Source organism: Dromiciops gliroides, chromosome 1, assembly GCF_019393635.1.
Source record: "Dromiciops gliroides isolate mDroGli1 chromosome 1, mDroGli1.pri, whole genome shotgun sequence".
NCBI classification, from domain to species: domain Eukaryota; kingdom Metazoa; phylum Chordata; class Mammalia; order Microbiotheria; family Microbiotheriidae; genus Dromiciops; species Dromiciops gliroides.
Window position 1 is genome coordinate 363,322,847 of NC_057861.1, and position 19,944 is coordinate 363,342,790.

The window sequence follows — 19,944 nt, forward strand, 5'->3', positions numbered from 1 at the left end:
GTCATACAATAACTCCTGAAATACTCCATCTTGGTTTTTAATTTTTTAAAAAATTGTTTAAGTTTTAAAATGTTTGGATCAAAACATTTTTACTGTGTACTTTAAAGCTTAAATATGTCTCTCCAACTTTAGCCCAGTGCTTATCCTGTTTCTGTCCTCCATATTCCAAGGAAAATCTACCCTTTTCTTTATGACAACTTTTCAGGTGATTTACCATTTAAGATATCCCTTCATGACACTAACATTCAAATCAGAAGGGATATATATATATATATATATATATATATATATATATATATATATATATATATATATATACACATATATGTGCTAATACACATAAATACATATGTATAAGTTATACATAGATTCAATTACTGGTCAAACAAAAAGACACAGTTATCCTTTTGGAACAACAGTAAAGCAGATGATAATTTCTATTCTTTAGTGTTATTTGTATTCATAAAACTATACCTTTTGCTGATATTGATTCATTTGACAACCGAGGATTTGGGTGTCAATAAGTTTCTTTTCTGGGTTTTCAGTCACCATGGTTACTAAGGAGGTGGGGACTTTTCCACCTAGAGATGTGGTTGCTAAGTCATATTTCCACAAGAAATTTTCCTTTCACAATAAGGACCCTCCACTATACAGCCTCGTATTTTATAAACCTCTCTTCTGCAAGAGAAAGTCCCAACCTAGAGGCACCTAGTTGACATAATGGATAGAGTAGCAGGCATGGAGTTATGAAGACCTGAGTTTAAATCTGGCTAAAGAGTCTTACTAGCTGCATGAAGTAGGGTCAAGTTACTTTACATCTGTTTGTTTCAGTTTCCTCAATTATAGCACCTACCTCACAGGATTATTTTAAGATTAAATGCAATATAAATAAAATGCTTAGCACAGTGGCTGTCACATAGTTCCAGTTTAATAAATACTTGTTTCTCTCCCCAGTTTGCTTCAACTGACAGTTGTCCCCCAGATGGAATTACTACAGTTCATCAATATATTTTCTAAAATGTGACTCCCAGATCTGAACACAATATTCTTGCTGCGTTCTAATCAAAGTAGTATACAGTGGAACTGTCAACTCCTCTCTGGTGACTTTAGCCTTTCTAGTCAAAGTTCACATTAGCTCTCTCATGTGGCATGCCTTAACGTTGACTCACACTAAAATTATATATTATAAATCCATATGTTGTTTCTAGGCAAACTACTGCCTAACCAAAGTTTCTCATCCTATTCTTGTATAGTTCATTTAGTTAAATTTTATTTGATTTGACCCCATTAAGTTAAATCTTAATTTATTTGGCCCATTCTTCCAGCATGTTGAAATTTTTTGATCCTTGTTCTATTGTCCAAAGTATTAGTTATATCGCCAAGTTTTATTTCATGCTCAAATTTAGTAATTATTCCATCTGTGCCTATATCCAAACCATTAATTAAATGTTCAGCATAACAGAATCAGGAACATATTTAGGTCACTTTCTTAGAGACCTTGCTCTTGGTTGCCAATGATCCATTGTCACTATTCTGGGTCCACTAATTAAACTAGTTTCCATCTACTTGACTGTACTATTATCCAAACCATGTCTATTCCTCTTGCCTGTGAAGAGAATGTAAGAAAATTTTATAAAATAACTTCTTAAAATTCAGGTATACTATATATTCTATTTCATCCCTATTCATTAGTTTGATAACCCCATCACAAAGGGAAATGAGGGTTTTCTAGCATGACCTGTTCTTCAAGAATTCTTGCTTTTAGTCATCATCCATTCAATTTCTAAATTCTCACAAAGCATCCTTTTAATTATACTTCTAGAATTTTATTATGAAAAGAAGTTAAGCTTAATCTATAATTTGACAATTTCCTTTTCTGAAAATCAGAACACATCTGAACATAACACCAAATATCTCAGTGAATTACAGCTGGATAACAGACTTAAAGAAACAAAGGAATTATAATAAGAGAAAGGGCAATAGAATACTGTAATTCTATCAATGATGGAGATATTTCTTTTTCTTTTCCACAAATAGAAAAAAAAAGTATTGAGGAGAACATAAGTTCTTTGACTAAATAATTTTAGAAACTATCTCCCCAAAAATGTCTAATAGAAAAGAGACCAAAACCATAGCTTGAGCCATAAATTTATACAATGGAATACATTAAATATTAAGTACCTACTATGTACCTACCAGACACTGTGCTAAGGGCTGAGGGAAAAAAGAGGGGAAAACCAATCTCTGTCCTCAAGGAACTTACAGTCTAATGGAGAAGACAACATTCAAACAAGTATATACAAAGTTAGTAATATAAAAAGTGGATAAATAAATAATTTCTTTGCAAATATTAATTACAAATTTCTTTTTTAACAGATAAAGGAACACATAAGGGGAGCTTCTGTGCTCAATTTGATTCTTACCAACAATGATACTTTTATTGCTAGAACGGAAATGATCAGGGTCTTGAGGACAAATGACTACATCATTGTATAACTTGTGACAGAAAAGTGTGACGTTCTCTAGACACTGGAAGTGCACATTTCAAAAGGCAAAGAGGAAGGGAAGTTAGGATTCTATTGCCTAAAATTCTCCATGGGAAATTAGCAAAAGAAAGGTAGGTGACTGTCAAGAATGAAATTATGAAGTCACATGATTCCAGTGAGGAGGAAAAGGAGAACTGTAAAAACAGATAGATGTAGGGATATAGACAACTCGCCAACAAACAGATTTTATAAAGACATCTACTGTACTTGATGAAATCCAGGACAAGTACCATGATTAAAATATGTGATCCTAGAAGAATAGTATCCATAGTGCTAAAACTCAAAATGGCCTGAGGTTATGTTTTATTTCTTTAAGAAAGCAAAGAAAAAGCAAAACAGTTTTTTTGATGTTGTTTAGATATTTGTTTGACTAGTTACAACTCTGTGAGGTTCTATGATCCCCAGTACTTAGTAAAATATCATAAACAAAGTATGTGCCAAAGGTGTTAAACTCACCAGATTTAAATGTAATTGAGAAAAAAAGTTTAACAAAATAAATAAAAAATAACAACCAACAAAGATAATGTTTATTTGTGGTTTTCTAAATCAACATGCGGAGTGCAGGATCCACTTCTATTTGAGTTTGACATAGTAGTGGATAGTGACAAAACCGGCTATTTCATTTTTGTAGGGAATTCCTGGATGAGGAAACTCCCTATATCAATTAGGCTAGTACTTTCTCTAGAACTTTCAAAAATTGTCTAGAGCAGGGCTTCTTAAACTATTCCCACTCACAACCCCTTTTTGCTGGAGAAAAAAAAAATACAAAACCCTGGTCATATAGGTATATAAAATAGGTAAACATTACCTTTTACTGTTGCCAAATTTTTCATGACCCCTACATTCAGGGCTGTAACCTAATATGGGGTTGCAACTCACAATTGAAGAAGCTGGTTCTTCCCTGCCCTCAGTCACACACCTCATCCTCACAGGGTAATGCTTTTCCTGTTATTAATTTTAAAATTACTGGGAGAGGGAGTGGGGGTAAAAGAGATGATGATCTGGAATGTTATATAATCCATGTTATGTTCTCTTCCCTTTATCCAAATCCCCAATGATCATGTACTCAAAGTGGTAGGCTGGCTTGAAATTTTAGGGTCTATATGGTTGGGGGTAAAGTGCAAAACTTCTAATTTTTTCTTCTGTTTTCATTCTTAACAATTTCATGTATTTGGGGGTAAGCTTATTAAAATCGGCTTTATCCACACCCTCAAAAAGATCCTGTGCCTACCCTAAATACTTAAAATTGTTAAGAATGAATGCAGAAGTGGGAAGTTGACAACTTTACCCCCAAACATATAGGCACCAAAATTTCAAGCCAGTGTGACAATTGGAGTGACGCCACCTACTGTAGAGTTACTGTAGAAAAGCTCCGCCATGAGGAGAAGGTGTCTAAGGGCAAGCCATGTGGCTTGGAAGTTCAATTCCTTGGCATCAGGAAGTGACTTTTGATGTTTTCAGTTTAGACAGGAGGCTTCTGGGAGGAAGAAGGAAGCGTTGGGTACTTTTTGTTCCTGACCTTGCCATGGCAGGTTGGATAATGGGGTCTCTTAGAAATAGTTAGATTTTTTACCTTTCTCTCTGATAATTAGATCCTAATGCTCTTTAATAAACGCTTAAAAGCCTAAACTCTTGCTAAAGCTTCTAATTTATTGGCACCACTCATTAGATATTTAGACAGTGTAGCTAAATAAAACTTTTCACCAGCCTACCACCTCAAGAGTGCCTAATCTTTGGGGATTTCAGTTGAGGGAAGAGAACACACAACGTGGAACAGGTGAGATTCCAGACCATCATTCTCTTCCCACCCCTCCCCCAGCCTTCTTTCCTGAATTCAAAATTAATTCTGGGGATTTTATAGCAGGAAAAAACAGGGGGATGAGGATCAGGGGGATGAGATAAGTCCTAGAGTACTGAGAGGTGAAGTGAGTTTCCCAGTATCACATAGCCCACAAGTGAGACACCTAAACATGTCCATTTAAAATGTTGAATGCAATTAATTCAACTAAGGTCTCAAACCTTCCCCGTGTTTCCTTCCTTATGTCTGACATGTTCTAGTAAAACTACCTACTTGGGGTGTTTTAATGCAATAATGCTTTATTTTTAATAAAATGTAATATAGATAAGTAAAAAAAATACTATATATATATATATATATATATCCATCCATCCATCCATCCATCCATCCATCCATCCATCCATCCTTCCGTGTCTTAGCCTATGGATCATACATCAATAGGCAGTGACCTAATTTTTGCTGTGGGGTAAAGTTTATTGACCCTTGATCTAGAACATACACACAACTTAAGAATCACAAATTTTGCTCTTATACAAGTCACACACTTTATATATAATATATAAATCATGAGTGCAGTTCTTCATTATTCAATTATTGTAAGGGGTTTTAAATATTTCTCTGTTTTTCTTGAGATTTTATTTTTTAACATCCTAAAGAAGATTCATTTAACTTCTCATAAAATCTTTGGGTTCCTTTCCTTCCTTGGAAACTTATGTTTTTACTTATATGAGTTGATGAAAAGTGAAATGTACTGTATACAAAATAACAGCAATATTGTGAGATGATCTGCTATGAATGACTTATTTTTAGTAATACAAGGACTTATGAAAAACGCAGTCCATCTACAGAGAAAGAACTGAGGGTATCTGAATTAGATTGAACCATAAATTTTGTTAGTTTCTTTTTCTAAAGTTTTATTTTGTCTGTTTTCACTCACAACCTGACTAATGGGGAAATGTGTTGCATTTCTACACATGTATAGCTTATATTTAATTGCTTGAGTTCTTAAGTGGGGTGGGGAGGGAGGAAGAGAATTTGGAACACAAAGTTTTAAAAATTGATGTTAATTTTTTTCCATGTAATTTGGGAGAAATAAAATTCTAAATATGAAAAAATTACTTTTTAATCACCAAATAAAGGTTAAATTATTTTTATGAACTCCTTTTTGTCAGTCACTGAAGAAAGAATATCCTTGTTAATCTGGACTCTATCCCACATTTTCTCCACAAAACTGCTCTATGCCCACAGAAAATTCCTGTACTGATTACTCTGTTATTTGTGGTTATATGACACATTCTTAACTCTTTATGGATTATGTATTTCTACTTAAACTCACATGCTCCTGCTTTTATTTGTTTTTTTTCCTATTAGAAAGAATTTGATTTTAAAGATGGAACAATCATGGTGAGTGCTTGTAAGTTCTGATTTAAAATTATCACTCACTGACTCTACATATTAGGTAATAATTTCTTCAGAACCTCTTCTCCAAGTTATTGGCTCATCTCAGATGATGTTACCATACTGTGCTAATATTGGAAGGATATAAAACCCCAGAGATGAAACTTTTTCATCTTAAGTATTGTGGACTCAGGAGAATGGCAATACAAAAGAAAACAAAAGAAAACAAAAAACAAAACATATGAACCCAAACCTTGTGTACAAAAGGTAAAAGGAAATATAATACAGACTTTGCATCTGCAAATGACTGACTAGTTGAGATGAAATATGCTTCAGGGTTTTGTGCAGTGCTTGGTATTGTTGTTGTAGTTTGTCCTTACACAACATCAGGTAATGTCATGACTTGCACAGCCCTTAAGTGAAGGAGGGCTGTGCCAGGTCACCAAAGTCACTCTCTCCTCCATAGTCATTTGGGTCCAGGGGCAAGATATATATCAGAATGACTAGAGATGGCCCCAAATATTTTAAGGCAGTTGGGGTTAATTGACTTTCCCAGTATCACACAATTAGTAAGTGTCTGAGCTGAGATTTTAACTCAGGTCTTCTTGACTCCAGGGTCAGAACTCTATCCACTACTGCTCCACTTGCATATAGTAGGAACTTAAATACTTGTTCATTGACTGAGTTTAATTTTTCAGCTGCCAAGAAGATAAAGGCATGTCAAAAAAAATGATTTACTTTTATTTTTTTGACTACATAGAATACTGATATCACTATTATTTGGAGGAGAAATCTAAGTAAGAAGTGAGATTATTAAATGGTTAGGCTGTTTTTATAACCTTACTTTACTGTTCTAAGGTTTCCAATAACCCGCCCTTCAGTGATTTTATCATCTCTTCAGAATACGAATATTGTAAAGAAAATCTTATAAAACAAAGTTTTAGTGAAAAAAATGAATAACTGGATAAAGGCATTTAGAGTAGTAGAAAAAAATAAAGTCTAGTTCATTGATTTCATCAATATTGATGTGTTTTAGATTTTAAAAAATAAGTAGCATTATAAAGGAAGTCATTAAAGAAAAACTAAGCAAACTTTTAATGATGTCACCAGAATGAAGATTTTACTATTTAGCCTTAACAAAAATTTAGAATCCTAATGATGTATCATGTTCATAGCTTCATTCTGTGAAGCTATCATTTTCTTACCACATATATTATTAACCATATATTTAACAGTAAAAATTCAAATCCATTGCCAAAATATGTAATGATTTTTAAAAAATTTCATATTGAATATAATGCATATTTGAACAGAAGACTCTCTATAAATAATTATGTGAATCTATTTATGTTTTAAATCTATATATTATTTCTAACACTTTTTCATCTAGTGAGCTCCTGGGTGAAAGAAATATCTCTACAGATACTGGTCAGTGCTTTTCAATTCATTGTCTTAAGAGATTCCTTAGAGCTCAGGGAGGTTAACAGAACAGCTGCTATATTGGAGGTAGGATTTGAAGGTAGGTTTTCCTGATTTTGAGGGCAGTTTTCTAGCCACTATAAGCACTGCATCTCTAGCTGCTTTTTAGTAGAATTTATTTGGGTCTCTTTTTCAGACTTTGCTTTTGTTTTTCTGATTCATATGAAATTTCATTTACAGAACTCTATAAACTATTCTAGCATTACTTAAAAATAATTCAATATATGTCTGAATGGATAGCTCTGAATTCAACTAAATCACAATTTAGTGCACACTCTTTGAAAGATAAAGTTGCTTGGAAAAAGCATTTAGATTCTGTGTGTGTGTTATGACAATTCAGCAAATAGTTATTGTGTACCTACCTTGGCAAGCTGTAACTATAAAGAAGAATAAATAATAGTGTTTACCCTTATATGGTTGACACATCTCATCTCATAATATATTTATAGGTATCCTTTTGAGCCATTCTAAAGTTGATTTCCTAAGCAATGAAGAGGTCAAACAATGTCCAATCAGAACTGGGCTGGGACTCATTGTTGACCAAACTATGTGAGTTAAAGTGACTTGTGGTTAAGGCCTGGTCTTCAAAAAGAAAGAAAGTCCATGAAACCCAAGATTTCAGAAATCAGAACTTATATTCCTTTGGGCAGAGCACAAGCAGCTAAGGGTTATATGTCCTTATATGGACAGAGGAAGCAGAAGGGAGGGGGAGAGGGAGAAAGCTGGGATGAGGGCAGGGGGCAAGGGGAGAAGAGGAAGGAGGAGGGAGAAGAAGCTTCATTACTTAACTGGAACTTGACAGTAGGGTTGTCAATGGGGCAGCTCTTACTCACAGAATGTTGGTCATTGTTTGTCCTTCATTCTCAAAGAGGATTGTGACATCAGGAGGTGATTTCATGACTTGCAGGATTTAATTGAGGGAGGGCTGTGAAAAATCATCAGCCTCACTCTCTCTTCCAGAACCATCTGGTTCCAGTGGAAAGATATTCATCAAGATGATTGGAGATGGCCCCAGATGCAGTAGGAGACCTTGGTCTTTTTAAGCTAAGGTCTTTTCCAGGTCTAAGTAATTAGTAGATGAGACACAGAGAAAGAGACAGAGACAGAGACAGAGACAGAGACAGAGACAGAGACAGAGAGGGAAAGAGAGAAATGCCTACCCTCAAGGTTTCTGGCAGGAACAAAAGCAGTTGATATTTGTACTCATTTTGAGTCATTAAGAGGCCAAACAAACCAGTCAGGTTTGGACTGGGATCATCTTTTAGGAATGATGGTCCTGATCTCTGGAGTTATCTCTGTCTCCTGGTTCTAGTCAGGTAGTAGCTATGCCTAATTGACTTTGCTGCAATAGAATTTTATCTCCCCTTACTTCTTAGGTGTATCTGTCCTGATAGCTACTTGACTAAGCTAAAGTTTAGTAGTTCCTTTTTTCCTTGATATGTCTATCCTGTTATCTTGGTCGCCTTTGTTTTTTTGTTTGTTTTTTGTTTTTTTTTTGTTTTTTCCTCAAAGGAGAAACTTCTGGATTATTCTAAGCCCATGTCAGTTTGTTTATTAAGTCTAAGGTCTTCAGCTGCATCTGGGACTGTCTCCATTTGTCCTGATGTATACCCAGATGGCTCCAGAGGAGAGAGTAAGACTGGTGACTCTGCATAGATCTCAATCACCTAAATTCAATTTGCTGCAAATCATGACTTCACATCCAGATGTCATTATCCTCTTCAAGAACTAAGGACAAAGAATAACAACAACAACACCAACAAAGTTAATTTTATAAAATATGACACTGTTGTGAAATTCATAAATGACAGTTTTTTAATGATATAAAGGACCATTAAAATATTGCCTTTGAGCTCCTGAAAAAGTACATTAATATTTGTAACAAATAGTTATATAGGTATGTTTTGGTATTTTAAAGACCACACAACTAATATTTTAGGTTATTAGAGGTCTCAGCACAATGAATTGTTAAGTGGATCTTTTAAGTGGACTCTTAGTAGCTATATGATTCAGGGTGAGGGACTTCACCTTGTCTGCATCAGTTTCCACATTTGTAATATGGGGATAATAATATCTAACTCCCAGGGTTGTTGGGAGAATCAAATGAGATGATATTTGTAAAACACTTAGCAAAGTGCCCGGCATATTGTTATCATCATCATCATTGTTGTTGTTCATCATCATCATGATCATCATTTTTGTGGTTGTCAACAAGTCAATGGCCAGGCCTTTCTGTATTAAAATACTTTCTAGCTTGGAAAGACTTTCTAGGTTTGCCCGTCACTGGATCAGCCTTTTGGATCCAGAGGTCTCCTTGCCTCCCTGATGATGAATCAGTTAGACTTCAGAGGAGAATTCTACCAAAGTGAAATAATTTAGGTTTATACAAAAGTTTTACAGTGGATAATATGTTCATAGATAATTCTTTCATTTTTCTTAAAGCCCAGTTTCTTAAATAGGCAGTATATTGCCTTTTGTGTTTCATAAGCTTAGGCAGATTATTTTTTAAAAAGCAATAGATATATTGTTCAGTATAAAAAAATAAGGTGTACTTTTTAGAAATGATCAAAGTACACAGGAAAATGACACAAATAGAAAAAAATTTGAATGTTAAAAATTATCCTCTGTTCTTCATTGAGTCTTGTATCTCATTGATGTGGTGACTTTCTTCTTCCTTGCAGATTCTATTATAAAAACATCCACTTATTTTCCCTTGTCCTCATATACACCTTTCTAAAAACCCTACATTGGAAACTACTCAGTGTTCAAGAAGCCTTTTTGTAGATTTCTACAGATTTCTGTTCAGCCAGCAGTCTGTCCATATAGTCGCATTCCTTACTCTTGCTACATGGCAGAACAGGACCATGTCCTGTTGCAGTCATATATATGTTTGAGCATAGTTTTTTATAGCAGTCATCACTGGCAAGGTGTTACAACTTATTTATACCCTTAAGGTGCTAATACATGTTGTATGTGTTGTTTTTATTATTTTTTGCTATCCTCTGTGGTGCATAATATTAGAAAGAATCTATTGTATTGATTATTGGGCTCTTCTATCACTTTGAATTTCCTCCATGTAGGTCGGTACTTTAGCATTTATTAAATGCTTACAATATTCCAGACACTGTTAAGTGTGAGGGATTCAAAGAATTTAATGAAATAACTAGTCCTGAACTTCCTCATTTCCTGTGACTTACTCTTCCATCTCACCTCACTTCCATTCAGTCATAAATATTCTTGATTTTTCCTTCACTCATGTGTTCCATTTACATGTTCAAAAACTTTGAAATACCTTTCTCTGATCATAATCTGTTGTCATTCCATCTCTTCCTTTGCCATGAGACTCCAAACCTATTCTTCATTCCTACCATGACTTCCAGTACCTTGACCCTTCAGTTTTTTCTCATAATCATCCCCTACACAAGTTACATTTTCTTCCCTTTCACATCTCGACCCCCAATGAACTAGTTCAACTCTACCCTGCCCTCTTCTCTTGAGATCTTTAATTATTTGTAGCACATCTTGCCCTTCTAATCCCCAGCCTTGGATTATTCCTACCATTATTCCTATTCATGTTGCTGAACAAAGATGGAGAAAATCATGAAATCATGTTACATGAGTCCAGTGCAAATTTTTGATATATAATCTCAACAGGGTATTCACTACAGTAAGACAATCCTTCTATAGCTCCCTAGTCATCTCAATATCTTATTCACTACAGTTGATTTTCTAAGCTTTTTCACTCTCCTGAAATCTCCTACAGCATCTCCTAACCCTTCCCTCTCAGATGAGAATTTAGACTCATATTTAACTGATTTTTTTCTGATGAGATCTCAGTTTCTAATATCATAACTTAAATCCTTAATCTTGCAACATGGAGCTACTTTGACATTAATAAATATATGCTTCCTATTGTTGCTTTCAGTGTTATTTCAAAGATAATTTAATTACTTTTAAGGAAATAAAATATTAAGGAGATAATTCTTACTATATATTATTTTTAGAATAAGTGAGAAATAGTTTATAATAATTCAGTTTTTAATAACCTAAATAAATATCAGGTACTTTGTTATTTGTATAAGCACATAAGCCTCTGAAGAAGCAGATCAGAAACTCTTACCATCTGGCAATTTTCAGAATGTTAGAAAGCAGAATACTACTTCTCCAAAAACCGCAAGAGTACAGTTATCTTTCAGCTAAGACTTTAGTGTTGTTTCTTTAGGTTTTCTTTTCTTTTCCTTTTTTTTTGGCAGGGGGAGACAGGGAAATTGGGGTTAAGTGACTTGCCCAAGGTCACACAGCTAGTAAGTGTCAAGTGTCTGAGGCCAGATTTGAACTCAGGTCCTCCTGACTCCAGGGCCAGTGCTCTATCCACTGCGCCACCTAGCTGCCCCTTTCTTTGGGTTTTCTCAAGCAAAGAGAGTAACTGCCTCTAGTCCAATGGAAACTCTTAGATCCCCTTTTAGCAACAGATTGCAGGAGGACTAAATTTAGAGTCAGAGGACCTGAGTTTTAGTTTCATTACCTTACTCATTGTGTAACCTTTACCAAAAAGTAATGAAATATTTCTGGGTCTCAATTTTATAATCCATAAAATGAGGGCAATGGACTAGATTGCATATATGTCAAGTTGTATGAGTCTCTTGAGGAGACAATTTTAAGCCATAGACTCTCCTATTAAATGGGTCCTCATTACTCTTTTAGAACATTTCTAAGGACTTGATAAAATGAGCATCAGATGCTACTAGATAGAGTAGCGGTGAGTTTAGTTGAATAAAACTCTGGATGCAGTGACAGCTCTGTGTATGCATGAAACTGTGTCACTGATTCATGATCTGTGATCCAACTTGACAGAGAAAGTGTGTCCTTACATCTGAAAACAAGACCCAGAATTTCACCTCCGTGGTGATATTGTAGGGGAAACTTTGTGAAATCTAATGATGCATTTAAACTGACTACATCAATTATCCTTTATGAGACTACAATGGTTCAGAGCTGAGAGATGCTGTAGGTTAATTGTGTCAATGTCTCTGGCTTAGAAATATAATTAATATAGCCCTCTGATTTCCCTGAGGCCAAAGATATTCCTGGACACACGAATGAAATACTGTGACTGATTTTCTAATTGAGAATTAGATTTTATAAACACTAAAGGACCTATGAGCAGAATTATAATTAGTTTATGAAAAATATGCATTTTAGACTGGAAAGGAGATGAAGATAAGGTTGTGGGGATCATTCAATTTATTTTATAGCAATAATATTTTGAATTGGTACAGAAGAGAGAAGAATAGAAGTAATGTCATGAGAAGGAGTTTCAGGGAAAATTTTTGCTCTAATGTAACGTTGAAAAAAAATTCTATACTGAAATGATTTCAATTCACATGCAGAGTGGGATAAAGTTGAGAACTTGTGTCAATTTATATGGTTCATGTATTAATTTCTTATAACATTGTCCTTACTGGATCACCCACTTCCCAAGGACAAACTTAGATAAGAATGGAGAATATCATATGTGGCTGTCTTTTGTTTTGGAGATGCATTCTTTGGCCATAACAACTCAAGATACAAAAATTCTAAATGGCCCTTAGTCCTGTGGGGTATCCTTTTACTTCTATATCAATGGTGACAGATTGACATCAAAAAGAAGAGAGGGTGCTAAGAATCAGACAGTTCTTAGATCATCTACAAAGCATTCACTTAGCCATTGCTATTCTATGTGTGAGATCCTTGTCCAAAAACCAATGAGTGCACTTAATAATAGATGAATTAAATCATGTCAGTTAACTTTCTCATTATATAACAAAACCAGTAAAGCAAAGGAAGTTGATGCTAAATGGAAGACTGACTCACAAATTCTCCTAGGAGAGAAAATAAAGGAGTTTGCTTCATTCTGTATTGAAGGGAACAAGAAAAGTTATTCCATGGATATTTGCTTATATTTTATTAAAGTCCACATCACAAATATTTTCAAGAAAGCTATAATGAGGGGGCAGCTAGGTGGCGCAGTGGATAGAGCACTGGCCCCGGATTCAGGAGGACTTGAGTTCACATCTGGCCTCAGACACTTAACACTTACTAGTTGTGTGACTCTGGGCAAGTCACTTAACCCCAATTGCCTGACCAAAAAAACAAAAAAACAAACAAAAAAAGAAAGCTATAATGAAAATAATAGACTTTAATTGTCAGGTACTTCAGTGCTGAAGTATGAATAGGATAGAAAGGGAAATATACAGAAAATATGGTTCAGAAGAAAGAAATGAGATATTTCAAAAACATGTAGACTATACAGATATCTTAGGTACACTTTTTTGTAAGAAAAGACTGTGAGGTTCTGGGAATCATTAAAACCAAATAATACCACAAATAGTGAAATTGATTATAATTTTCTAAAAAAAGGAAACAGGTCACAGTATATGAACAGGCAATTTTCAGAAGACAAAATCAAAGCTATTAATAATCATATGAAAAAAGTGCTCTAAGTCACTACTTTTTTTTTCTTTTTTTTTAGTGAGGCAATTGGGGTTAAGTGACTTGCCCAGGGTCACACAGCTAGTAAGTGTTAAGTGTCTGAGGCCGGATTTGAACTCAGGTACTCCTGATTCCAGGGCAGGTGCTCTATCCACTGCGCCATCTAGCTGCCCCTCTATTTCACTACTGAAACACATTAAAATGGGTCTGAGTTGCTTCTTCACACCTATCAGATTGACTAATATGACAGAAAAGGAAATGACAAATGCTGGTAGAGATGTGGAAAAATTGGGACACTAATGCCCTATTGGAGTTGTGAACTAATCCAACAATTCTGGAGAGCAATTTGTAACTATGCCTGAAGGTCTATAAAACTGTGCATAGGTCTGTATGCCAAAGAAATCAAAGAAAAAGGAAAAGGGCCAACATGTACAAAAATATTTATAGCAGCTTTTTGTGGTGGCAAGGAATTGGAAAATGAGGGGATGCCTATCAATTGGGGAATGATAGAAGCAGCTAGATATATGATTTTGATAGAATACTATTGCACTATAATGAAATGCTGAGTAGGGTGGTTTCAGAAAAAAACTTGGGAATATTTAAATGAACTAATGCAAAGTGAAGTTATCAGAACCAGAACAACATTGGTTACACTAACAGTGATATTACATAATGGTCAACTATGAATGATTTCTCTATTCTCAGCAATGCAATTATTCAAGAAAATTACAAAGAACTTATGATGAAAAATGCTCTCCACCTCCAGAGAAAGAACTGATGGAATCTGAATTCAGATTGAAACATAATATTTTCATTTTCTTTATTTTTCTTGCTTTTTTGCAACATGGCTAATGTGGAAATATGTTTTACATGATTTCACATGTATAATTTTTTTAAAAGTTACTTCATAGCTTTATTCCCAATGTATAATAATACAATAAACTGCCTGGTGGTACAGAAAATTTCTCCTACAGTCACAAAGTATTCACTTAAAAGTGACTCTCCAAGAAAAAAAATGGCCCTCTATCTGTATATCATTCTTCAGCTTTATCTTGACTTTAATTTTTCTTTGTAATAAAAGAGCAATTTGAAGAGTCAGTCAGTTGGGTGTGCAATCTGTTCTCCTCACTTCTTTATTAAAAGATAGACAAGGGGGGCAGCTAGATGGCGCAGTGGTTAAGCACCGGCCCTGGATTCAGGAGTACCTGAGTTCAAATCTGGCCTCAGACACTTGACACTTACTGGCTGTGTGACCCTGGGCAAGTCACTTTACCCCCGTTGCCTGCAAAAAAAATTAAATTAAATTAAAAAAAAAAAAAGATAGAGAAGGGGGGCAGCTAGGTGGCACAGAGGATGAAGCACCGGCCCTGGATTCAGGATTACCTGAGTTCAAATCTGGCCTGAGACACTTGACACTTGCTAGCTGTGTGACCCTGGGCAAGTCACTTAACCCTCATTGCCCCACTAAAAAGAAAAAATAAAGATAGGGTATTTCATGATGAAGATTTTTGGTGTTTTCCATTCTATCTATAATCTATTAAAATTTTTTTACTCTAAAAACATTTAGGTAAGAAAATAAGGTAAGCAAAAAAACCTGTACAAACAACAACAACAATTTAAAAAACCCCACCATTTTTCTTTAAAAATCCAAGTTTAGAATAAGAGCATTCATCAGGCAGTATGCAGTGAGTGAGGATTTACAATGGCCACTTTCTTTCTCTTCTAAATGATAAATGCTTTAAAAAAATCAGTGGGAATAAGTGGGTTTTAAAATTCCCTTAGTATGTTGTTATTGTTGTTTAGTTGTTTCAGTCATGTCAACTTTTCATGATCCCATTTGGGGTTTTCTTAGCAATTATTCTGGAGTGGTTTGCTATTTTCTTATCCAGATCATTTTACAGATGAGTCTCCCACAGCTAGTAAGTTTCTGAGGCCAGATGAACTGCAAACCCAGCATTCTATCTACTGCACCACCTAGCTGCCTTGAGGTTATAATGAATGACTTGAGGAGTTAGGCCACAAGAAATTATAACCAGTGAATGTAGTGCAACTTTATAGAAGGTTATTTTCCATTTTTATTTGAGAGGAAACAGGGTATCATTGTCACTATCCAAATCCTTTGTTTATGGTATTTAAAATTGGCAGTAACTGTCGATCGATTTCAGCTCTTTTTTAGGGCTTTTTAGAGTGGATTCTTAGGTATTATTCTCAATCATAGCAACATAGTAATGACATATATCTAAATACAAAGTGCTCATTTTTTTTTTGGTCTGCTTTAAAATATGGTCAACATGTCATTTGTTTGTTATAAGTACAACAGTAATTTTGTGCTGAGAATTACAAACTATAGACTCTATGTGCTTTACTTCACAGATAGTCTAATAATAGTTTAAAAATAATGCTGCCCCCCTCATGACAACATTTTAAAAAATGAATTTAAAATTTTTATTACATGACATTTTTTTTGGTGGGGCAATGAGGGTTAAGTGACTTGCCCAGGGTCACATAGCTAGTAAGTGTCAAGTGTCTGAGGTCAAATTTGAACTCAGGTCCTCCTGAATCCAGGGCCGGTACTCTATCCACTACACCACCTAGGTGTTCCTTACATGACATTTTTTTAAATGCATTTTTCAACAAAAGAAAAACATACATTTAAAAATATACTTTTTATTATTGAACTGAATGGCAAATAACAAAATGCATTACAATTTTTGAAAACTTTAACCAAGAGTGGTCAGAATTTCAGTTTATTAACTAATGTTTACTCATTTTATTTCATGAAGTTGAAGTTACCTTGTACAAGTAATTAAAAAATAAAAACACCTTGAAACTTAAGTAAACTTCATATTCTAGGAGTCCAAGCTTTATAATTTTAAATTCATTGCACAGTAGTCAATTGAGAAAAATCTGTTTCTTCATGTCTTAGCTTATTAAAAAATTTCCAGAATTCATTCTAAATAATTACCAACTCTTTTAATTATTATGTGTAGCTGGTATTTTGCTTTCCCTTCTACCCCTTCTTGGGTCATAAGGTGAGTGATGTTTTTCTCCAGATCATTGATGTGACTGCTCACATCATCAATTCCAGCGATGATCTTCTTTAATATGCTCTGAAACTTGTTGTGAGTCTGCTGGATAAGGGCTTGAATCACAGAAGTCAGGCCCTGTACTGTTTTGGGTTCTGTCTTTACCAGAGTCCTGGCTCATCACTTCAGTCAGTTTCCCAATTCATCTCTGAGGCCAGTGTCCACATGTACAGCTGATATCACATTTCTTACCACTGGACCCAGATGGCTCTGGAGAAGCGCTTAGAACAGCACTCCCTGACTTAAATCCAATTCACTGCAAGTTATAACATCACCCCTGATGTCGTGGTCTTCTTTGAGATCAAAAGATAGACAACAACCAACATTTTGTGAGTAAGAGCTCCCTCAATGGATACTACTAGCAAGTTCTAGTTGGGCAACACAGTTCCTTCCCTTCCCTCTCCCTGATACCCATCCCTTCCCCTCTTCTCCTCTCCTCTCCGTCTGTCCATATAGGGAATCATATCCTTAACTTTGGGTGCTCTGCCCAAAGGAATATAAATTTTGGTTGTTTAAACCTCACAAGATGTCTTGGGGTTTATGATCTAGATTTTTCCCCACTAAGGACCGCCTTAACCCCAAATCACTCTAGCTCTCATTGACTGGTCAACAATAGGTCCAAGTCCAAGCCTCATTGACCATTGTTTGGCCTTTTAATGACTCAGAGTGAGCATTAATAGCAAAGGTTTCTGTTTTGGCAAGAAACCTGAGGGTCTTCCCCTCCCAGATCTATCAATATATCTTTCTATCTTTCTATCATCTATCTATCTATCTATCTATCTATCTATCTATCTATCTATCTATCTATCTATCTATCTATCTTTGTGTTGTTAAAGAGAAAGAGAAAGGTATAAATTGTTATCTATATGCTAGTATTTCTTGAATTATCCTTTTGGTTAACATATGATCAAAAATTTCTTACAACAATAATATAAATTATAACAAAACTAGAATAATAAAATGAGCAAAAAATGATAAAAAGCATATTTAAAACAACACCCAGCTGACCTATTCAACTTATTTTATAAAAGTAAGAGGATGGAGGAAAGGATCAATTTTGAATGTAGAGATTCCTGTAGTAGTTTAAAAGGTAAAAAAAAAAAATACATGTTCATAAAAAAGAATACAAAATGATCTGGGAAAACACCTCCCTAAGAAAATATTTGATTTCTTTGCCAAGTAAAAATAAAATATTAAGATTGCAGCTAACAGAAAAAAAAAAAACACCTTAGTCCAAGGGGGCAGCTAGGTAGCACAGTGGATAAAGCATTGGCCCTGGATTCAGGAGGACCTGAGTTCAAATCCAGCCTCAGACAGTTGACACTTACTAGCTGTGTGACCCTGGGCAAGTCACTTAACCCTAATTGCCTCACTAAAAAAAAAATTACATTCAGCATGATCTTAAATAACAGAAAGAAGTGATTATGAGAAAAATAAGATGATAGTGAAAGAACAATACCAACCTCAATATTCAAATTGATCTTTACATCACAACGTTTCCAATGTAATACTCTAACTATCCTCGTGTCATCCCTTGTACTTCCTGCATGCCCAGACCATCTTCTTTTCTTATCATGTATTTAAAAATGATGTTTTTTCTATTTGTGCATATTCAAACTTCCTCATTCATTACGTATGGTCCCTATTCACATCTACCCTGTGCCTCTCCATTGTCCTCTGGGCAGTATTAATTTTCAATTCCTTGGATCATGTTTGATATTTTACAGCCATATGCCCACAGTAGCATATAGGTATTGAAAAGATGGATTTGACTTTTGAGACATTTCAGGTTAATAAAGGAGATTTTTAATTTCCTAAAAAAGGCTCTAACCTGTATTTTCCTCTTAATTAGTTCTCAACTAACTGGGCTATTTGTACTGTCTGTCACAGATTGTTTTATCACAATGGAAAAGCACCAGAGGTTGTCCATTCAGGTGTATGTTAGCATATAGACAATCAATATTCCTTATCCAGAATTGAATTGTGCCAACATATTTTCCCATTGGTATGGATATTTGTCAGTTTTTTTATTAGTTCTAATATTTGTTCTCACAATTGAGCATTTTATTTAAAATTAATGCCTGTCCTACTTTCAAAGTTTATTTTAGAGGACTCATGAAAGTAAGTATAATTCAAAATAGGGTAATTAAAGGTAAAAAAGAAAAGAGGTCAAAACTCTTATCCTTAAAATCATTTGATCTCTCATCTAAATCAATATCGGTGCCATTGATTTAAGATTCAAAGCAAAACAAAAATCTTAGCCACATCCTTTCTTCCTGCACAGGACCAAAGAAGATATGGCCTGCCCATGTAGGAATGGTGTAGACTGTAGGATTCTCAGATTGTGTCATGTGAGCTTCAATTACCTGAAATCAGAATAGCGCTTTTCTACTAAACCATGTTAGCAGAGTCCAACTCACATTGGAAAAATTTAATTGATTATCCCCTTGCGTTAAACTTATCTGAAGAAAATTGACAAGATGATGATACATTTTGGCTTTGGGTAAAGTCATGCTGAGGGGCAGCATGGTGTAAAGGATGGAGATCTAGATTCTGAGTGAGAAAAATCTGGGTTCAAGTGCTACCTTTGATGCCTATTGTTTAGATGGGACTAAGTAATTCAACTAAACCCTCTTTTTGCAAAGCAATGCTCTATGACTGTAAGTTGAAGAATATGTGCATTAAAAGACTGTCCAATTAATAGACTGTTCAGAGAAGATAGGATCAGAATCAGTGGTGAGATATCTGAATCCTAGAAATTGGGTGTGGATGTTGGTATCTGAGAGAGGAAAATCTGAATGTTAGGGTGAACGTTCGAGAGCCACAAAGAGATAGTTGACTTTATATATTAAAATTTTAATCAATACCACATTTTATTCTCTAGATTGATTCTGTTACCTGCCAGAATCAACACTGAAAGTCATGGACTCAGAAGTAAGGATGGGGAGGGGAGATGGGGAACTGTGTAGGCATCGACTGGCTGAGCATCCACTGGGTTAGTGGAGATACCTCAAAAGTCTTTTAGGAAGGCTATGCAACTCATTTGCCAAAGAGACTCTAATGATACACTGCTATATGGGCTCAAATAGAGCTCCACTTGGTGGACAAGTAATACACATCCTTATGTCACTGGATAATTAATACAGTTCAGTGAAACTGTGAATTT

The 19,944-nt window shown here is 34.9% G+C and overlaps 1 pseudogene; it reads right to left on the reverse strand.

Moving 5' to 3' along the window:
• Positions 1-16,665: 16,665 nt before the first annotated feature.
• Positions 16,666-19,702, reverse strand: LOC122749234 (annotated as a pseudogene).
• Between the last annotated feature and the right edge of the window lie 242 nt (positions 19,703-19,944).